This window comes from Balaenoptera physalus (assembly GCF_965194825.1).
Source record: "Balaenoptera physalus genome assembly, chromosome: 11".
NCBI classification, from domain to species: Eukaryota; Metazoa; Chordata; class Mammalia; order Artiodactyla; family Balaenopteridae; genus Balaenoptera; species Balaenoptera physalus.
In genome coordinates this window covers 33,011,300-33,034,189 of record NC_138896.1, presented here as the reverse complement: position 1 = coordinate 33,034,189, position 22,890 = coordinate 33,011,300, and the positions used below count along the sequence as shown (strand labels likewise).

Below are 22,890 nucleotides of genomic sequence, written 5' to 3'. Positions count from 1 at the left end.
AGTGCCTTCTTGTGTGCCAGGTGCTAGGAATTGAGAGCTATGTGACATAGAGTTTCTGTCCTTGAAGAGCTCACTGTCTGGTGGGGGGATACCTTTTAAAAACACCACCATGTGTCTCCTGAGCTATCACACTTATCCTCATGAAATTCACATCTGTTCATAGCAGTCTCTTATTTAATCATCCTCAAATGGGTCCCTTTCTTGCCCAGATGTTTTGTTTTTTTAAGTTTAAATCACCACCACAGTAAGAAATACATTTTATATCACAAACCAGTATATACATAGACACATTTATATTGGGAACAAATTTCACAATAGAGTTTATACCCTCAGTGCCCGCAATATATTCAAATATTTTCTATTCTAGGCAATTTCATTTTTGTGAAAGCTGGTCACACTCTCATGGATTTCACAACCTATCGCATTGTGACCTGCGGAGTGGAAAGTGGCAGCCTAAAGGGTCATACAGACTCTCTGCCATGAGCAGCAAAGCCCCTCACCATCTACTTGTCTGCAGCTCCCCCCTCATTCATATTTAATAATGACTCCCCCACATAAAGTTCCTCTACCTGGAGCTCTGTCCTCTCCTTCTCCACATGGTTTGGAGAACTCTTATTCATCCTTTAAAACCCAGCTTTAAAGTGACCCCTCTTCCCCTCTCTCCTTGGAAAGACTTGCCTGCTCCATCCTCTGGCCCCCAGAACATTTCACTGACACTTGGTCCCTCCTGCACTTCCAGCCTGTCCTAGGGCCAGCTCCTCCAAGCCCACAATATATTTTCACTGAATCTCAGTACGTTTGGGAGGACATTGAGCAAATTAGCATCACACAAATGACGATGCTGCAAATGAGCAGTGTGCAGAGTTGGGGGGTGTTGCAGGCAGGTTTCCTGTCGATGGAGCCACGTGCTGCAGAAAAAGGATCCCTCCCCCTGCGAGTCCGCTGTGTCTCCCCCGCGCATCCATCACAGGTACAATTCGCACCGGAACTTGCCGCTTAGGTTCATTGCTGTGGTTCATTTTAGCTGGTCTGGTTTCTTTTTGTTTTTTGGGTTTTTTCCCCTACTTTTTGCATGTGCTTGTGTCGATGGGGACAGCCTAGCGAGACATGGAGCTTTAGGCAGCACAGATAGAAAGGCCTCTATATCTGCACCCGCCCTGCGGGAGGGGGGTTTCCTTTCTGAAGTGGTACGGAAGGAGGGTTTTGAGGTTTTTGAATATTTGCTTCTAAGTATCTTAAGTAAGAGATTTGTTTGCCCACATTTGTACTATCTTGGCAAGCTAGCAACCCGACAATATTTTCTGGTTGGTTTTGCCTATACGTGGTTTTTATTTTTGAGGGGAAGAAAAATTTACACCTTGGTTAAATTGTACTGAAATACAATGGCTGTTTTTTAAAAATTGCTGTTAACTTAAAGGGTTGAAGCTAATATGATTTCCAGGCTCATGGGAATCGCTGATAGACTATGCTGTGAACCATAACCAGAAATGGAAAAAAAAAAAAATTAGACATGAGCAAAAGCAATTAAATTATTCCTTCTTCAATATTCTCATTTCTGCATTTGTCAACGGCTGGGTAACTGCCCAAGGATATGCTGACTTCCTTGTGGTGTGTGCATGTTGGGGGGAGGGAAGTGGAGGGGGAGACAGACTGTAAACAGATCATTACTGTAGAGTGTGATAAATAGTATAATAGAGTACATATCACATGCATAGGGAAGGGAGTCATTTGTTCACTTTCAGCAGTATTTTTCAAATGAGTGTTGCCTCCCTTAGTGGATCATGAAATCCATGATGTATAAGGTGGCAAACAGCATTTTTTAAAATGGGATGATAGAATGAAATAGATCAAGTTACATCCTCCATAGTAAGTTTAGATATTGTTTTCTGAAACCTTCATTTCAGTTATATATCTATTGCATTGGAATGTGAAATTTATTTCTTGAAATTGAATCTCAGACAATGTTTTGAAGCCACTGATGAAGCGGTGGAGGAAGTCTTCCCAGAGGAGGTAGCATTTGAACTGGACCTTGCAGAATGGTGGGCTTGCCCCAGAAGAAGGACATTCCAGGCAGAGGGAAAAGGATATGCCCAAATGGAGAAGAGTTTGTTCTTGTTCAGGGATAGGTATTCTCTGTGATTGGACTGCAGGGTACCAGGAGAGGAGCGGCTAGAGATGCGCCTGGGAAGACAGGTGGAGCTAATAAACCACTTGTAAGTACAAATATCAGGGCCTCAGCTCTCCCCAGAAACTCCATTTTTCTAGTGATGGGTTTGGCCTTGAGAATCTGTATTTCTAATAAGCTTCCCCAGGCAGTGAGGTGCTAATGGAGGTGTGACATGAACAACTCTGGGTTTTCAAAAGGTGATTTTGGGTAGTAATTTAGATAGAAGATTAATTGGAGGGAAGTAAAATTGGGAGGCCAAGCAAGAGGTAAGGGCCTGAATTTAGGTGAGTCAGTTAGTGGCGAAAAGGGGCTGGATTTGAGGGAGATTTTGGAGGTGGGTTGCATGGGTTAAGGTAGATGAGAGAATAAGAAGGAATCATACACGATCCTAAAATATGTTGAGAGTACATGTCCTTTGCTCTGATTGCCCATCTCTGAACAACCTCCTTGCTGTCTTAGACCTGACTCAAGTTAATCTGACTCACAAGGGACTGATCAATATACCCAAACTGCTGGTTGATTAGTATGATTTACAGTGAGGGAGGTGTCTAAACCTTTTTGGGTACAAAAGTACTTGTACCTTTGTTCAGTATCAGAGTACCTGGGAAATGGCACTAGTAATTAGAAGATTTAGGAAAGAGAGAATTGTATGGTCTGAGGGGTATTTCATGGGAGCTCTACAGTTGCCTTATTAACTTTACTATGCTCACATAATGTGATCGAAATACTTGTGGAGGTGATACAGTGTCTCTACTCCTTCAGTGTTTTTCTTCAGTTGTTGAGGATATATCTTGGTGCCTGCTTTGTACCGACTTATTTATTTGTATTCGACTTGTTTTTACAAGTCATCTTTTAGGGGTGGTTCTTTCTTCAGATGTCTTACCTCTTAGTTTCATTTTCAGAAAGGACACTGACATTTATTTATTGAGCAAGCCCCTTTGCATGGGTATCCTATCTTGAAGGCTGACTTTCTCACCAGATTCTGAGCTTATGAGACCTCTCTTCCACTGCCTCTACAACCCACCATCCTCCTGGGCGTGGTGGAGTGGAAGGGACGCTCTGTTGAGGAGATGTTGGGAGTTCTGGTACCACAGGGGCCTGGGAGCTGGTGAGTGACACCTCCAAGGCATGTGTGTGGCATCCTCCTAACCTGCTGACTGTCCTCCCCCTCACATACTCTGTGGGGAAACAGGCTGGATGTGTAAGACAGCAAGGCCAGTGGGAGTGCCGACGCCTCTATTTTTTTAAACAGTTCTGCTATATTCCTTATCCTTGTACTAGAAGCTTGTAGGAGTTCAGATTTTTTTTTTTTAAGTCTGTCAAGGAAAATAACCAGCTTGAAATGTGTCAGGACTAGAATAGCCTTAGTCTCTACAAAAATGATTTAAAGTGTTTATACTCATGTATCAAATAAAATAATAATGTAGGCAAGTTATTGAAAACATTTGTAATTACTCCAGTAATTTGCTTGTTTACCATTGCTTTGAAAACAGTTCCACGTTACTTCTTTTTTTTTTTCTTTTATTTAATTTATTTTTGGCTGTGTTGGGTCTTCGTTGCTGTACATGGGCTTTCTCTAGTTGCGGCAAGTGGGGGCTATTCTTCGTTGCGGTGCACAGGCTTCTCATTGCAGTGGCTCCTCTTGTTGCAGAGCACGGGCTCTAGGCACGCGGGCTTCAGTAGTTGTGGCACACGGGCTCAGTAGTTGTGGCTTGCAGGCTCTAGACTGCAGGCTCAGTATGTGTGGTGCATGGGCTTAGTTGCTCCGCAGCACGTGGGATCTTCCCAGACCAGGGCTCGAACCTGTGTCCCCTGCACTGGCAGGCGGATTCTTAACCACTGAGACACCAGGGAAGTCCCCATATTACTTCTAATGATAGTATTAACAACCACAACAGTAATGGCAACTAATATTGAATGTTTACTGTATACCAGGCACTAAAACAAGGGTTTTGCATCCTAATATCATTGGACTCTCCCTGCTACTGACCCGAGATATACATATTGTCACCTTCACTATACATATGAGTAAACTGAGGTGACAGAAGTTAAAAAAAAAAATAGGCCAAGTTTACATGGCTAAAAAGTGGCAATGATAAAGGTCTACTTGATGAGAGAGGAAGAGAGAGAGGGAGAGGAAGAACTTCTAAACCGTTAGGTGATAATGCCTGTGATCAACTGGGCAATGGTTTTATGTGGTTCAGGGAGACTTACTGTATTGCCCTCTTAATATATAGGTATCTAGGTAGAAATACACTGATTTCTTGTATTCTTTTTTTTTTAAATAAATTTATTTATTTAATTTATATTTTTGGCTGTGTTGGGTCCTCGTTGCTGCACAAGGGCTTTCTCTAGTTGCGGCGAGCAGGGGCTATTCTTTGTTGCAGTGCACAGGCTTCTCATTGCAGTGGCTTCTCTTGTTGCAGAGCCCTAGGCACACGGACTTAAGTAGTTGTGGTATATGGGCTCAGTAGTTGTGGCTCGCAGGGTCTAGAGCACAGGCTCAGTAGTTGTGGCACACGGGCTTAGTTGCGCTGAAGCATATGGGATCTTCCAGGACCAGGGCTCGAACCCGTGTCCCCTGCATTGGCAGGCGGATTCTTTTTCTTTTTTTTTATAAATTTATTTATTTGTTTGTTTTATTTTTGGCTGTGTTGAGTCTTCGTTGCTGTGCGCGGACTTTCTCTAGTTGCAGAGAGCGGGGGCTGCTCTTCGTTGTGGTGCACGGGCTTCTCATTGTCGTGGCTTCTCTTGTTACAGAGCATAGGCTCTAGGCGCGCGGGCTTTAGTAGTTGTGGCGCACGGGCTTAGCTGCTCTGAGGCATGTGGGATCTTCCCGGGCCAGGGATCGAACCTGTGTCCCCTGAATTGTCAGGCGGATTCTTTACCACTGAGCCATCAGGGAAGTCCCTGATTTCTTATATTCTTATACATCTTGTGGATTGGGCCTGTTTTTCTTTTATCCCACAAGTATTGATTGAGAGCTAACTGTATACAAAGTACTCTGCTAGGCCCTTAGAAAATAAAAAGCCTTTGCGGAGCTCCCTATCCTGGACAGAACATGAGAGAGATATATTAGGTGGAATCATGTGAGATTGCCATTGGAAATTTACATGGGAAGACTTCACATGGTTCAACTCGACACATAATGAAAATGAGGCGATAGAATATTAGCTGAATATACTGACCTCTCGTTATGTTTCAGGCACCACGCTAAACATTTTATGTGTGCTAGTTCCCGAATCCTTAAAATAACTCTCTGATGTGAGTACTATAATTATCCCGGTTTTATAGATGAGGAAGTTGAAGCTCTGTGGGGTGAAGTGACTTGCCCAGAGCCACACACCTGGTGTGTGACAAAGGTGGAATTTGAACCCTGGTCAGTCTCAGTACACAGCCAGTGCCCTTAAGTCTCAGAATATAAGTACCTCAAAAGGTACAAATAAAAGTAACTACCTTATTTATGCACATTGAAAACTTTAAATTTTTTATGTCACAAACACTTACTAACTTATCAGGTATATTTCAGATTTCTGTGATCTGGACACATCTGGTCATGCATATCACCACTTAATCTCCAGCATTTGCATTCTCCCCCTCTGAGAACAGCTAACCAACCAAGGGGAACATTTGGAGGAAGAACACAAAAAAAGAGGAACATTTCCACTTTTACTTGTTGTGTGGACATTGGACCTGTTTATTTAGAGGCCCAAACACATGCTAGAATATATAAATTATAATTACAACTTCTTATTTTCTCCTGTGTCCAGTTGCCCTTCTTTCTAGGTCACATACACAGACGAGCATCATAGGAGTGAACATTTAATTGTACATAATTAAATTGTAGGCAATACAATTAAAGTATTTTGCATATAGTCAAGCTATTTTAAGAACTTTCCTCTTTAAAAGTTTCCTAATCTTACATTCAGATACCAAAATCCTGTCTATATAAACCATAACCTAAAATTTTATGTACAAAGGGATATCACTTTTTTAAAATGTTACATTTTTTATTTACATGCAAAAAAATTTAAGAAGTTGTTTTTTATTATTAAATGATATCGATTTTCGTGTTACCTGGTGAATCTGAGATTCTCCCCACTGCTGTCCCAATATTTTTTGACCCCCCCTGAAATATTTTAAATTAGCTTTGACAACTGGCATTCTCAAAGTAGGTCTTCCCCAATTACAGGGTGGTCCCCTCTGCCTATGCCACACCACTGAACTTGGTTTATATTGAAACATCAAGGACTGCTTGTTCCTAGGATCCTTTTTGGGCCTTGAAGAGAGGGTGAGTTGAGGAGTCAACCATGCTTGGGTTCCCCCAGCCCTTATTAGACTGATGACCTCAGGCAAATTACAGAAACCACTGGGAGACTCATCTGCAAAAATCTGGATAGTTAAACATTATTCTATCGGTTTGTGTGAAGGTTCATGCAATAATGTATAAGATAAAAATAAAGTATATAGAATAATGCCTGGCAGCACTTAGTAGGCCCTCAATAAGTGTTAGTGCTCTTATATTTGGGCATTCATGAAAAAGCCTGCCATGCCCTATCCTCTTCCTGAATTCACCTCTTTGTTAGGTGATCTCTTAAAGTCAGATTTGTGTTTCTTAGGGGTCTTGGCCTACTTGGGAGAACAGCTTTCTGAAATCCATTAATATTTCATTGGAGCTGTGGAGCAACAGCTGTATAACTTGCTTGGTGGGCCCTAATTGCAATGAATAATCTATGGACTCTTTTGAAATGTAATTCTTCAAAATGTGTATTATAATTAAACTCCAGCCAATACAAAGGTACTTTAAAACAGGTTTTAAAATTTCCCAAGCCAATTAGAAAACTGGTTGGTCCAACTGTCAAGTGTAGAGAAATATGCGAATTTATGCAAAGACTGCTGTTCCAGGAAGGCCTTGGCTGAATGTGAACACAACACACATCTTCTGAGAAAACACCTCGATGTACTATGTGACACTAAATCATTGACTGTATTTATTAAGGCGGGTCTAAATACAAAGCACACATTGTGAGTGACAGAGTGGCAGTTACTAGAACAAGATATGTTTTGTTTTTTAAAAAGATCTTCTATCTTAAATATGACAACATTGTATGCCAACCTTGACATACTTTGTGCAGTAAAATAGCATAGTTACAGTATCCTTCTAAAAGCAAACAAGGTGTGCTACCATTATGATTTTTAATGCTAAGGGGATATTATATTAGAAACTAACAAATTCCACTTAAGTAATTTAAATCTAGGGATAATTTTATTTAGAACTCAACAAATATCTGGGGGATATGGGTTTGAGCTTTGCTGTTTATCAGCAGGACCCCATTGCTATATGCATTACAAACTAATTTAAAATAATTTTAGAGTATTTCTGGGGCTTACATATGTATTTTTTAAAATCTGAATCACATTTTTGTACAATTTATCTTTTACCTTGATGTTTATTTAAAATAAAAGACAACAAAACCCCCACTATATTTTTGTGGGCATTTACAGGAAAAGTAAATGTAATTAACCTAAACCACAAAGGCACCCACTCCCAATCCACAGTCATAATTAACATTTATTTAAATTCTCTGGATGCTGGATGGTTTATGGAGACGTCTCAATTTGAGATTTGAGATTAAAAATGGGTAGTAATTATACTTGGACTACAGAATGTTAAAAGTTTGGGTAGCTCTCTGTCTTTTTTAACCTATTCTATTTCACTGGATGTTTGGGAAGCTCTCTTTTTAAGACTGGGGATCACGTCATGAAAATTCCACAAATGTGGCAGTACAATTATCTGCAATAAAGAGAAAGCAGTGGGAACTGGATGTTTTGAGAATGACTTACTTAGCTCCTCACCTTCATCTTGGCTGCTAAAGTTTTTTTGTTGTTTTTTGTTTTAATGTTAACATACAGGTTTACAGATAAGGTTTCACTGCATTTTGGAATGGAAAGAGGGTGTTGCAAAGGAAAGCTTAGTAGAATTAAAAATTGGAATGAATCAGTTATTTGCCAAATAACTAAGTTAAAAGTCATATTTTCGTTTTTGTGTGTTTTTTTTAAAGCATATGCAAAAAGTGTGTACTGGGACATGTTCCAATTAGAGTTCTAAACAAATATTGTGTTTTTTGTTTTTAACCCCCCCATCGGCGCCCCCCCCCCAGCTAAAACTGGTGTGTGTGTGTGTGTGTGTGTGTGTGTGTGTGTGCAGGGCGCCTGCGGAGAATAGCACGCATCTTGTAGATCTTAAAAAAAAAAAAAAAAAAAAGCCAAGAACCCTGTTTCTTGAATAAACCACTGCATTTCTTGAAGTTAAAAAGAATCCCAAAGGAAACAGGAATTATCAGCTTTGGAGCTTGATTTTTCTAAAAAAAAAAAAAAAAAAAAAAAAAAAAAATTAATTGAAAAAATCCTAATCTTCACATTTTTTGCTAGGCGAGAACCGAAGTTTGGAGGTAGACGAGCAGGCGAGCGGTTTGCCCGGGCGCAGAGCATGAAGGCCGGGCGGGCGCGGGGAGCGGGCGCCCGCCGCCCGGCGCGGGGGTGAGCAAGAGAGAGAGCGGAGCGCGTGTGGCCGGCGCCGCTCGGCCGGGAGCTCCCGCGCCCGCGCCCCGCGCCCCGCGCCCGCCGCCGCCGCCGCCGCCGCCGCCCCTGGTGCGATGGCGCAGAAACCCCGTTGACAAGGCACTGCTTTTTCATGACGGTGAGTTTCCCTTTGAGTGTATTATAATTTTGTGATAAAAATTTCAAGGAGAAAAAAAAAAAAACACACACAACCTCCTTCCTCTGCCTCTTTCCTTCGGGGAGGGGAAAAGCGAGGGGGGGTGGCTGGAGATATATCTCCAGACAGAAAAGAAAGAGGAGCAAATTAAACACCGAGTTGCCAAAACCAGGATATTAGGTTTCAGCCCAGAGAGCTATTGGCTAAGGCTGTGTTTTTTTTTGGGGGGGGGGGTGGGTTTGTGGGTGGGTGATGGTGGTGGTGGGTGGATGTTTAATGGACACGGAGAAAAGGGGAATCGAGTGTTTATGCCTTTCCCAGCGATGCCCGGGCCCCGGGAAGACCAAGTTCAGTGTCTCGGGCGGGGGCGCGGGCGGGCAGGGGGCGGCGGGGCCGGGCTGGGGGCGCCTAGGCGGGGTGGGGGCCCCGGCGCCTTTTTTTTTTTTTTTTTTTTTCTTTTCCGCGGATGCAAATTTCTGGAGCGGGGAGAGGGAGAGCCTGGGAAGGGGGATGGCGTGGCTGTTGGTGGTGGGGAGGAGAGGGGAGGGAAGCCGTTTAATGACTCATTGATTGAGCCGGTTTAAAATTAGTTGTGTGCGCGAGTGCGAGTGTGTTTTCCGCCCCCCCCCCCCCCCCGGAGCCGCCGGGAGCCGGGAAGGAGGGAGTGGGGCTCGGCGAGGGGAGGACGGCGCGGCGGGGCCGCGAGCAGGGGCAGGGAGGGCCAGGAGTGACGGCGAGCGAGGAAGAAAAATAAGCTTTTCCAATCTCCTCCCCTCGGTTTTCCCCCCCTCGTTTCTTCTCTCTCGGAAGCTCTTGGGTGTGAATCGCATTTTCTTTCTTCTCGGCAAAATGGACCCCGCGTCTCGAGAGGGGGAGGGGAGCGGGGGGGAGGGAGGCGGCGGCGGCGGCTGCACGGGGTTTATTTTTCATCCTGGCTTCCTCCTTCCCGCCGCTTGTGCGGGCGGCCGCGGCTGGGAGAGCTCGGGGCCGGCCGGCCTCCCCGGCCCGGTGCCCGGTCCGGCCCGGTTCTCGGTGCGCGCCTGCCGGCAGGACTGGCCCTTCCCCGTCGCCTCGCTGCCTGGGCCGAAGCACCGCAGAGGACCCGCGGCCTGGCCCGGACGAGTCCTTGTGCCGCGCGGAGGACCCTCGGCCCAGCCAGGCGCCTCCTGCGGGGCCTGCGCAGCCAGTCCGAAGAGACGAGAGGCTCGGTGGCACTCTTTTGGCCGAGAGTGCGCGGGCCCGACGCGGTTCGCGCCCCCGGATCGTCCCGGACGCAGGATCTTGCGGGGGTTGTGCGGGGCGGGGTGGGGGGGTGGCAGTTGGAAGGCGCTAAAATGGCGCTGGGCCTGGCCCGTCGCCAGGGCTGGTGGCGCAGTTGCTCCGCGGGCGCCATCTTCTCTGGCGGCGCGGGCGGCGCCCTTTGGGGACGCCTCGCCGCCCGCAGTTCCAGGCGGTCCGGGGCGTGGGGGCTACGCTCCGGGGGCCGAAATCTGTACTTGGGCCTGGGGCCGAGTAGCTTGGTCTTTCCCAGTGCCCCCAGACCCGAAAGGCGAGGCCGCCGGCTCGGAGCGGGAAGGGGCTGGGGCCGGCGGCATCTTGTTTCTTTTACCACTTGCGTTGAGGGAGGAAGTGGGCTGAGGGTCGGGCCTTGCAGCCGAGGGGTTCCCTCCCTGAACCCGCAGCCCCCTCCGCCCCCCGCCCCAGTCAAAATTGGAGGTGAGGGCTTCCCGTCGTCTTCTTACGGCTTGAACCTGGACGGCTTTGCTTTCCCTGGCCCGGCTTCGGGCAGGGCATGGAGGCTTTTCGTTCATCCTCTTCCACTTCATTTTGAGAGTAAAGTCGAACCAGGTTACAAAACTGCAGAAAAAAGAGTCGAGGACAGTGTCTGTCTGCCTTCCAGTAGCGTGGTTCTGTATAGGTCCCCTATGTTAGTTTTTTTAGTTGGTTGTGTTTTCACAACCCTGGAGAGACTTTTCTTTAGTTGTCAAATTGTGGGAAGGTGATGGGTTCCAGTGATTTGAAACTTCTTTTTGGCTTTCATATCCCCTATTCCAAATGGTAGTAAATTACGATAGTTTCTTAGAACTCTGATCTGAAAAATTAAACTCGCCTTGAAACACCCCGGAGACTTTTTTCCTTTTCCTTTCTAAAAACAAAAACAAAACACTGTATTTTGGTTCATCTCTTTCTGATCAGTATAAGACTTCTCAGTTCCCCCACTCATTAAAGTGTTTCCTTAGAAGCATTCATATAAGTATTTATCTGTCCTGTAGTAGCTGTTTATCAAGGTGTGTGTGGGTTTTAACTTTGTTTTCAGTTGTTACTGAAGAGATTATTGGGAGGAGGAAGAAGTCAGTAAAGCTCTGATCTCTCTAAGAGTCCACCGAGATGGAAAGTAAATAGTTAATTTCTGGTGGATAAAACAACATAGTGGCACCATTAGGTGTGTGCTTGTGTTTACAAATACTATAGTGGATGTTTTAGGCTCTTTAAGACCTAACCATGTGTTGAACACTGTTGTATGCCAGGAACTGTATATATTTACCAGGGAAGGAACTAATAATGTTTGCCAAGATATTCGAATTGTTCAAGGTCTCGAAGTTTTAAGTGGTAGAATTGACAGTGGATCCCAAAAGCCATGTTCCTGGCTCTGTATCTGTGGTTTCCAAATCTGAGCATCAGAATCAACTGGGGAGATGTTTTAAAACACAGATTTGTGACATCCATTTGTTAGGGACAGTTGGGGTTTTTTCAAAAGGTCTAATGTGTTAGGCAGTCTCCGTTTTAAGATTCTGACTTTCAACTTCTCAATGCCCCTAACTCCCTCCAATTTTGAAATTCTGGCTCATCCAGGATCCCCTGAATCCAAATATGTAGGACTCTGTGTTATTCCAAAGCTCTCCAGGTGATTCCATTGTGACACAGATACACATTGAGAACATCACTGTACTACACTATGCACTGTGCTGCTGGCTCTCTTGAATTGGAACATGAGACTTGAGGTCTGTATCATTTTGAGTTTCAGCACAGTTTTATTGCTCACATTATTTTTATTTTTCTCCTCTGCCATTTATCAAATCGTTGAAATGATTTTCTTACAGAAAGAAAACTTAAGTATCACAAGCCTTTAAAATCTTAGTACATATTTAAAAGTATATAATTTCATTCTACTAGAAGTTACATAACATACTGGCTTCTAGGTCTAGCCGGGCCATCTAGTTTAGTCAAGACAGCTATGCAACAAAAATATTGATAGAATTGAATCTAGGATTGATACAGAATTTAGGAATAGGGTAGGAAATATCCTGAAATAAAAACCTAGAGATAAATCCTTGAAAGGAAGGGTTCTTTCTGATTTTGAATTGGGAAGGTATTTTTTGGGTTTTGGGAAGTAGGATGGGGAAGTTATTCTAAACATGAGACTTGATAAGAACAGAGTCTGCATTAAAGGCACAGAAGGTCAGGAAGAAACATCCAGAGCAGGTAATGAATAGCCAACCAGACCAAAATGAGAGAGAACCAAGTCAGTGAGGAAATCATTAACTTCTCTGGAGCAAGGACCACGTATTTTAGTTATTTTGTGCTTTTCTTTCTTTATTCTAAAATTCTAAGATTTTCTTTATTCTAAAGTGTTTAGTGATTGCTAGGGGGAATGGTTGAAAAACTTTGATTTTTGATGCAGGTGTCAAAATTACATTATCTTTGTGTATATCCACGTTCCTCTGTCCTTCTACATTTTGAGAAGTTTTATAAGGGGCAACTGTTGGATACCTGTGTGCAGTCTGTGTCCAGTCTAGACTAGTGAGTGGGTGGAGTCCTAGTATTTGTGTCATGTGGTGTTTCTCCCCTTGTTTTTCATGGTAAATGCCAGAGTAATTATTTTCTTTGACTAAAATCCAATAAAGCTTGAAAGGAGGGGAAATCTAAAATAAACCTGCCCAGAGGGAAAGAGTAGCTTCTTTATTTTAAAGTAGCCTTTAGTGAAATTCAAGACAAGATCTCTGCTCTCATGGACTTTATAGTATAGTGGGAAAAACAGGAAATAAGTAAACACAAACAAGATAATTACAGATGAAGAAAACTTATAAGAAGTTAATAAGCTGGTGGGTCTAAAAGAGTGTGTTGTAGGGAATGACTGTTTTGGCTAGTAAGAGTCAAGGAGTGTCCCTTTTGAAAAGGTGACATTTGAGCCGAGACTTGACACATGAGCTTGTGCTAGCCATGTGAAAAGCTGGGGAGACATTCTTGGCCTGGGAACAAGTGCAAAGACCTGAAAGGCCCAGAAGGGCGCGGGTGTTAGAACAGAGAAAAGCAGGAGAATGCAGTGACCTAGAGAGAGAGAGAGCAGGGCCTCTTATATTAGGGCTTGTGGGAGTTTTGAGATTTTAATGAAAATGAGAAGCTATTGTAGGACTTTAATTAGGACAATGATATGTTTTTGTTTTTAAATATCACTGGCTGCTCTGTGGAGCAAGAGAGGAAGCAGAGAGGGCAGTTAGGGGACTATTGCAATGGTCAGCTCAAGGCTGATAGTATCTTAGACAAGTACAGTGGCAGTGGAGATGGAGCAGAGTAGATGGTGGGTTTCAGATATATTTTGGAGGTTGAATCAGGAGTATTTTCTTCATGGGTTGACTGTGGAGGGAGAGAAGGAGGAATCAAGGATGGCTTCAGATTCCTGGCCTGAGCTTTGGTGGCTGGTGGTGCCAATTGCTTGTAGAGAAGACTAGGAGAGGGAGAGGTGTGAAGGGTGGGTTCTATGTGGAACCTTTTAGGTTTTTGAAAAACTTGTGAGACATCCAAGTGGAAAGTCAAGTAGGCAGTGAATATTCAAGTTGAGCTGAGTGGAGTGGACATAAATTTTGGGAGTCACTATCATAGAGATAGTATGTCATGGAACTGGTTGAGATCATTTGTGATCATGGAAGACTTAAGATCAAGCCCTAAAAGTTCCAGTGTGTAAAGCTTGGTTAAAGTAGACCAAGAAGGTTCAGCATTAAAGCAGGAGAGCGAATTATCCCTTTCAAGAAAAGAAGGACTGGTCTGCTCTGCCAAATACTGTTGAGAAGTTAAACAGTGAGGATAGAGAAATTCCACTTGGATTTGGCTCTCTTGACAAGTAGTTTCAGTGGCACATGAGGATGGAAGCCAGGTTGGAATGCATTGAGAGAATGGGAGTGAAGTGAATGTAAACTGCTTGTTGGGGAAGTTTTCTCGTAAAGCGAGGACAAACTGCACAGCAGTGGTTGGAGAGAGAGATGTAATCAAGGAAGCGCATTTTTTAAAAATGATGGGAAATAGAAGAGCATTTTCAAGTAGGCTAGCGAGAATATCTAATAGGGAGAGACTAATGCAGAAGAGAAATAAGACTACCAAAGGAGCAAAATTCTTTATTTTTTTATTTATTTGTTGGCCTCGCTGCACGGCTTGTGGGATCTTAGTTCCCCAACCAGGGGTTGAACCCAGGCCCCAGCAATGAAAACGCCGAGTCCTAACCACTGGACCACCAGGGAATTCCTGCCAAAGGAGGAAAATTCTTCAGAAGGAGAAAAGGAATTCAAAACACAAGAAGAGGGTTTGCCTTTGGTGGGAGCAAGATGACTTGCAGTCATCTTGCAGTGTAGCAGGAGAGAAGGCAAAAAATTGGCACAAGTGCAAGGAGGTTTAGGAACTGGAGATAGAATATAGGGCTTTCAGTTCTGGTGGCTTCTGTTTTCTCAGTGAAGTCTGAGGCAGGGCCAGCAACTTAAAGTAAAGGAGGAAAGGGTGTGGATGGTTTGAGATGCAGAGGACACCTCACCTTGGACAGCAGGAAGTGAACTCACTGGGACACCAGATAGGGTGGCTGGGCACTATTGAATGCCTGGATGTGGCTGGAGGTGGGGGGAGGTCTGAATTTAAGGTGAAACCAATCGACCCAGTTAGTTGTGTGGTTTTCTGCCACCAATGTTCAGCTATAACAAGGGAAGCAAAAGCAGCCAGGTGATCAGTTCAACCAAGATTGGAGTTTGGCCCCCCAGGTGTGATAGGAAGAGAGGAGCTAGGGAATTGAGCGTGGTTGCAAGGGTGTGATTAGTGATGAACCTTGGGATGTTATCTGGGTAGGAAAGCAAGAGAGGATAATGGGGGTGGGGGGCGAAGAATTTAACCATGAAAATCAGTTTTGGTTAATAAAAAGTGACTTAATGGGTAGAAAATTTCAGCCGGGGATGATGAAAAAGTTCTGGAGCTGGATAGTGACAACAGTTGTACAACAATGTGAATGTACTTAAAGCTAATGAACTGTACACTTAAATGGTGAATCTTATGTATGTTTTACCACAATTAAAAAAGATGAATTCGGGAGTTCCCTGGCAGAGCAGTGGTTAGGACTCTGCGCTCTCGCTGAGGAGGGCCCGGGTTCAATCCCTGGTCGGGGAACTAACATCCCACAAGCCACATGGCACGGCCAAAAAAAAGAATTAACATTTAAAGGTTTGTGGCAGGTACAGATGTTACTTGCGCACTGCCTTGGACTATTTGCAAAGTACTATATTTTCTATGGAAGAAAGGTTTAGAAAGCATATCTCAAATTATTGAGGCTAAAGAGACAGTATCCCCTCTTATCATGGTCCCAAACTTGAGTAGGCATAACAGTCACCTGTAGACACAGAGGTTCTGGAGTGGGACCATGAAATCTTATGTTTCCCTGTTCACGCACTTATTCTAAGCCTTTAGCATAGCATTTAAAACAAGCTGGGCACTCAGTAAACATTTTCTGGCTAAATACTTAGACAGCCCAGGTAGAGTAGAATGATTGGAACCAAAGAAAAAACCATTTTTTGAGATAGGTAGAAATCAGCAAGGCCTTATAGTACATTGTGATCTCTGTGGGTAAGAGGAAAATCAGATTAAAGGGAGAGAAATAAGGGAAAGTCATTTTTTTTTAATTCAGATAATACCAAGTGGAACTTTGTAGCACTCTCCCTAACCTCCCTTTCTCTATTCTTTCCTCAGACTGCTGTCATTCATCTTTTCATAAGGTTCCTCTGTTCCCCAAATGGTCTACAGAATAAGTAACATTAAAGTAAAATTAGAGAAGAGGAGAGCAGGGTAGATGATAGGATTCAAAATAGAGGTCTGTGGTCTTTCCTGAGAAGATAGCAAGGTCATTTGTCAGGGGCAGAGGCAAAAGGTTTTGAGTTTGAGGGAGTAAATTTGTGGAAAGTGTCAGATGTGGGGAAGATAGATGAAAGGAATGGTACTTAGCTGCAGTGAGGCAACATGAATTAAGCAACATACCAGTTCCATCTGCATGTCATGGTTCTCTCGTGATCAATAATGTTCTAGGGTAGAAGTGGAAAATACAGTGGGTGAGGGGGCTGGCAGAAAGCGGGGGGGGGGTGGGGAGGGGATGTTAAATGAATGTGAAGTGGGAGAGCTGACAGAGAAGGAAGGAGGTGTGGACTTTAAAGGAAAGCCCTGAAAGGGAAACCTTGTAAGTGGTCCCTCGCTGAATGGAGATGGGCCCAGGAGGCGGCTCTGCTGGGGTGGCTTGCCCATGTGTAGTGCAGTTCACAAGTGCTCAGGGCTGGCAACATACCCAGTATGGGAACGTGGAAGAAAGAGGTCTTGGGGAGAGGCAGCTTGATCTTTTTTCCCCCTTACCTCATATGTGCTTCCGCTCAGGAAAAGGTCCTGAGACCTCACTGTACCAAATCTGAAACCCAGGTTCCCCTTCCCTGTAATCCTAATCAAATTTAATTTATATAGTTGTTATTTAATTATAAATTTCTTTTTAATAAAGTTGGAAAATTGAGCATTTTCTGTTTTTGTGGGTTCTTTGGCTTATCTTGCAAACACATTGAACATTAGTATTACCTGAAATAAAAATCCTAAATGTGAGGGAATGAGGTATGAACGGTATTGCCTTTCTAGGAAAGGCTTATTTCAGTTCAACTAAAATCCAGGGTGCTTCCTTGTAGCATCAGAAATTAAACACGTGTCACAGGTGTCCCAACCTGTGACTGTAACATTTTCACAAGAAAGAAAATGGGGGAAAGGAGAAAGAATACTGTTAAACCTTAACATTATTTCGGGCCCTGACGGGTGTTTAGTATTATTAAATTCTGACAACACCCTGTAGGTAGGTTTGTCTCCGTTTTATAGATAATGAAACTGAGGTTTAGAAATGATAAATAACATGCCCAAGGTTACATTACTAAGCGGCAGAGCTGGGATTTGAATATATACTGCATGTCCATGAATCATACATTTTGCCATTGGTGTTAAGCCCATGTATAAGATTTTATCTACAAATGACTGCCTACTAGTTAAACATTTTGAAGTTTTAAAATTAAAATTGAATGACCTTTGTTTCAATAGGAGGAATAGGGAAAAGTAGTGTTTTATTGATAAATAAAAGTGGTGATCAAAAAACCCAGAATCTTATGTCGATAGTCAAATTTTAGGTCAGAGCAGTTATTCTGCTCCTACAGATAATTCAGTTTTTTATTTGCATAGTATGGTGAGTCAAACATGCGTAGTATTGCTCCCAAGCTCTATACTTGGGAGCAATCAGGGATTATGAATCCTATCCTTCACTTAGCAAAAATCCTAATTGGAAAAAAGAACACCTAGAGCCTTAATTAAACATGATATGGTACAGCTCAAGTTGTTCCCTTGCTTGGAATGTTGTCAGTGTTATAAAAGTACAGATTTGGAACTAAAATGTACAAAGTGTGATTCGCTTTAAAGAAACATTCTTTTAAAGAGGCCATACTGTAGGTTGAATATAAGGCCAGTAAAATAACGTGTCAGAAGGATTTTTTCCTTTTCTTTTTGACCCTATGAGAAAGCTGAGCCCTGATGGACAACAGTAATAAAAGATGATGAAACATTCTTACTGTGGATTTTTTAGTTCACTGGGGCTGACCTACAGCTCTTGATCGTTCAGTTGGTCCCTGAACAGTCTGAGGTAGTGCATGAGTTCTTCATGCAAGGCTGCCAGAACTAACCTGAATTTTCCTTCTTTCCCAGTGAGAACCAGCCCTCTCACTACTTACTAGTGGTAAGCCTAATTTGGGGAGATGAAGAATTTCAAAATCTTGTGGTAAATGTCATATGGGAGAGACTTTCAAAATGTGTTATGTAGACTAAATATTTCAAACATAACTAAGGAGTGTTAAGACTGCTATTGTATGTATTAAAATCACCCATCTTTAACAGTTGCCTGCAGTGATTTCAGATTTTTATTGTAATTTTTTAAAAAAGATAATCAGTTTATTTATCTGATTTCTTGGGTTTTATTGTAGAGTTGGTATTCAGCTCTCCTTAGAATAATATTTTACAGTGTTAGGGCCACCACCATCAGTTGATTTTTAGCAATAATTTTTAAAGCCCTAAGCATTTCCCCTGAATTAAAAAAAAAAAAAAAATGCCGTAGTTGTTGAATGTTTAGCTTTAGTGTAATATACGTGAAAGTTTTATGAATATTAAATAACTTAGGGTAGTTTATAATTCTTTTCAGTAGTCATTTCTCAATAAGTAGTAGAGCTGGAGAAACTTGGATGCCATATTGAGAGATTAAATTTAAAATCTTTATATTTGTGTTTGGCAAACAAAGGTATTACATACAAAATTTAAATTACTGTCAAAGAAAGTTTTCTAGAACAAAGTTTAGTTTTTTAAACTGGACTTAACCTGGGAAGTAGAATAATAGATTTTTTTTTTTAATGTGGAGAAATGTCTTCAGATTTAGAAGTAACTCATTCCATGTGTAGAGACTGTTATCCACACACACAAAAAAAATCAGATCTTTTTTCTCCTGATTACTGAGAGTAAAAGTTTTTGATTGTGTGGTTTTAACTTGGAAGTATTTCTCCTAGGATTTAAAATAAAAATGAATGCTGCTACATTTAGATTTTTTAACTCTGATACTTCCTAGAGGTGCAAAGAAATATATTTAGGAATAGGAAGTAAGAATAAACGGACCTATTTGTATTCTGATTCTCCAGATCTGTGAGAATCAGGATTGGAAAGATCATGAGAGTCCAGCCCCTTTTCTCTAGGTGTGATCACACTTAAAAGATGCAGATTTACACCTAGAGATGTTTGGAGCTACTTCTATCCATAAACCTCAAGATCGCTTGCTTGCTTATTTATTTATTTTAGGTATTTTTTTTCACTTTACTGGTCTAATTTACAAGGTAAACAATAACTGATTTTTTTTTTCTTTTAACATCTTTATTGGAGTATAATTGCTTTACAATGGTGTGTTAGTTTCTGCTTTATAACAAAGTGAATCAGTTATACATATACATATGTTCCCATATCTCTTCCCTCTTGCATCTCCCTCCCTCCCACCCTCCCTATCCCACCCCTCTAGGTGGTCACAAAGCACAGAGCTGATCTCCCTGTGCTATGCGGTTGCTTCCCACTAGCTATCTATTTTACGTTTGGTAGTGTATATATGTTCATGCCACTCTCTCACTTTGTCACATCTTACCCTTCCCCCTCCCCTTATCCTCAAGTCCATTCTCTAGTAGGTCTGTGTCTTTATTCCCGTCTTGCCACTAGGTTCTTCATGACCTTTTTTTTTTTTTTCCCCTTAGATTCCATATATATGTGTTAGCATACTGTATTTGTTTTTCTCTTTCTGACTTACTTCACTCTGTATGACAGACTCTAACTCCATCCACCTCACTACATGATTTCTTTTTTTTGAGCTCACTTCTCCCTCCAGCTACTGCCCTAATTCTTTGCTCCTCTAGGTTTGTTGGGTTTTTTTTTCCCCAAATTTTTAAAACTATTTTCCTTGTTTCTCTTCATCAGTCTGATTTTTATGTCACATGGTATACTTAGAATTATTTTCTGTTACAGCATATATTACGTAGGTAAAACAATCTGAAAGTAAATGTCCAAAGAGAATAATCAAAGAAAAATGAAATTTGGGGGACTGTGTTTGAAAAAGAGGAGTGGGGAGGGCCTTAACTTACCTAGAAATGTAAAATGAACATTGTGCCATGTGAAAACCTGTGCATACCAGAGAAGATTTCCTTATCTTTTTAATATATTTTATGAGTACCAAATTATTACTGTACATTCTTTTTTCATTTGCACTGTCATGTTAAGGTTCTAAGGTTAAATGAGATAAATAATCAATTAAGAAACCACCATCAGTCTTGCCAGGGGTCTGTTTACGTGTCTTCCCCACCAATACTCACAAAGAGAATAATGCATGTGCTACAGTCAAGATGACTGAAAAGATCTGCATCTAATGTTAAAAAGTTGTGTAAACTGTTTTTCAAAAATATGCACATTGGATATGCAGTACACAATGAACAATATAGAGAAATATGTTAAAGTCTTCATGTAAATGAATACTTTAGTTCTATACATACATGTAAACTTAAATTGTTTTATAGAACACATTTTCATTACAATTAGATGCTCCCCAACTAAAACTGATATTACATCAAAAAATGTGACATAAAACCTATTTGACATTAACCTTTTATTTTTGTCATACATTACATAAATTCTCAACTCATTATTTAAAATATGTTCTATGTTCCAAATTACCCTACTATCCAAATGTTACCTTGAGCTTGACTCTCAGGTATGTCTTCAGGATATAATATACATGAAAGTCACAAAGCAAATAATTTATTTTCAGAGCATGACATGGATTTGGTATATGTATATGCATTGTATGTATATACCTTCAAAATATTTTCCATCCTTTTAAGATTAATTTAAAGTTAAAAATATTCTGGGAATTTTCTGGCAGTCCAGAGGTTAGGACTCGGCGCTCTCACTGCCGAGGGCCTGGGTTCAATCCCTGTTTGGGGAACTAAAATCCCATAAGCCACGTGGCGCAGCCAAAAATAAATAAATAAATAAAAATATTCTGTTTTTTTCCTTCCTTTCCAGAATGTTTCTTTTCTAAATGGAATGTCATGTTTTGAAAAGTTATTACTGTAACTATCTATTCGGAAAGAAAAAGCCACTGCACTGATAATTCATCATCAAATATTTATTAAATGCTGATTTTGTACAGGGCACTTGGAGGGTACAGGAACATGTGATCTAGCTGGGTAGATAATAGGTACATGCAGAAAAGTACACAGCAGTATGTGATAAGTGCCAAATGAGAGCAAAGGAGAGAGAGCCTTTGACCAAAGTGTGTGAGCACGTCCATCCATTCACTCATTCAGCAAATATTATTGAGTACCTAATATGTGCCAGGGGCCATTCTAGGCTCCAAGATGCCTCAATGAGCAGGACTCTCATGAGAAGACAGACAGCATACCTAGGTAAACTTGTAAGTTATAGGGAGAAAAATAAAGCAAGACAAGGAAGATGTGGAATGCTGGGGGATGGGAAGGTGGTCACTGGTAGGTCATGATCCTTGGGGCAGAGAGTTGAAAGAAGTAAGGAGTGAGCCTTATCTTAAGGAATGACATTCCAGGCAGAGAGCAGCCAGTGCAAAGGGCCTGAGGCATGAGCATGCCTGGTGAGTTCTAGGCCTGGGAAGTCAGCAAGGGCTAGAATCAGAAATAAGTCAGAGAGGTTTGGGGCTGGGGGTGGGGGCCGTTGTTTAGTCAATGGTTATTCACAGTTGAACATAGAAAAGGAGTTTGGTTTTTACAATGAGAAAAATGGGGATTCATTGGAGGGTTTTGATTTATGTTTTAAAGGCATTGCTCAGGAGGCTGGGGTGAGAATAGATGCAGGGGGTAAAAGAGGGAGAGCAGAGAGGCCAGATGAGAGGCGATGACAGCTCGGACCAGGGAGGTAGCAGTGGAGGTGGTGTGTGGTTGGATTCTGGATCTGTTTTGAAGGTATAGCCGATGGGATTTCTTGATGGATGGGATGTGGGGCGTGAGAGAATGAGCAGTGAAGGGTTACATATAAAAAATGAAATTTGAACTGGAACCTAAGGAATTCGTTGGCCAGGAGAAGATGGCAAAGCAGAGGAATTTAGGTGGGAAAGAAAGAAATTAAGTGAGAAGTATATAAGAGGGGCAAGACAGTGGGGAATCTTCTTTGGATGAAGTGAGAAGTTTCTCAAAGAGGAGAGAGAAAAGAAGGAAGGCTGGAATGGGACATTGGGATAACAGTTTGTGAAATGCACTCAATGCAAGGCCAAAGTGTTTGAATTTTTCTTTACGTACAAAAAAATCATAAAGTTTTTCAAGCAAGGCAGTTATTTGACTAAGAGAGAAAGAATCCTTGTAGTTAATAACAGCCTTGGAACCAGACAGATCTGTGTTCCAATCCTGGCTCTTTTCCTTTCTGTGCTGTCTCCAGTAAATTATGTAACCTCTCTGGGGGCATGTGCCTTAGTTTCTCTGGATTGAGGATTCACCTTGCAGAGGAAGTTTGCCAGGATTAAGTGAGACCATGCATACAAAGAGTTAACAGTGCCTCGCTAATTTGGAGCTTAACTATCACTACTTTTTAAAATTATTGTTATAAAAAAATGTTAAAGCAGTGTTTAATTAGACTGGTCTGCTAATAGTGAATGAATGAGTGAATGGCTCCTTTAGAAAATGAAATTGACTTTTTGTCTTAAGTGAATTATTTCTGTCAGTCAGTATTGCCTTCCAAGACTAGGCAATGCCCCTTGAAATTCCTGTTAGTTGTCCAGTGGTATACTTTTATCAGAACAGCAGGGGATGTAATACAGAGTTCTCCCCCCAAACAGTTAGAGATCAAATATAAAAAATTCCCATCTTGACATTCTCAGTTTAGTATAGAAAAGACTGAGAAATTTAGCAGTAGAAACCTGACGTCACTTTAAAACCCACTTTCCAAAAATCAGTGTCCTGCTGAACACCGGTCTGCAGAATGGAGGTTTAGAAAATGCTGGGAAAGTGAAAAAAGGCATATGGGCTTTGATTTCGTTTAAATATAAAACATACTTTAAAAAATAAAAATATACTAAAGAAAAAGATTGAAAAAGTATGTTCCAAAGTATTAGCTCGGGCTGCCATAACAGAATACAGATGACCCTTGAACA

At 41.9% G+C, this 22,890-nt stretch overlaps 1 protein-coding gene across 5 annotated transcripts in view; it reads left to right on the top strand.

Moving 5' to 3' along the window:
* Positions 1-22,890, top strand: part of BICRAL (BICRA like chromatin remodeling complex associated protein) — a 110,939-nt gene that overhangs the window by 15,393 nt on the left and 72,656 nt on the right. For 2 of the 5 annotated variants that reach the window (XM_082414629.1, XM_082414631.1), the window contains exon 2: positions 8,600-8,867. The gene's annotated coding sequence lies outside the window, so the exon portion shown is untranslated. Of the gene's footprint in view, positions 1-1,024; positions 2,214-6,359; positions 8,868-22,890 lie in introns of those variants that run through there. The other 3 variants (XM_082414628.1, XM_082414632.1, XM_082414630.1) reach the window with 2 other exon arrangements.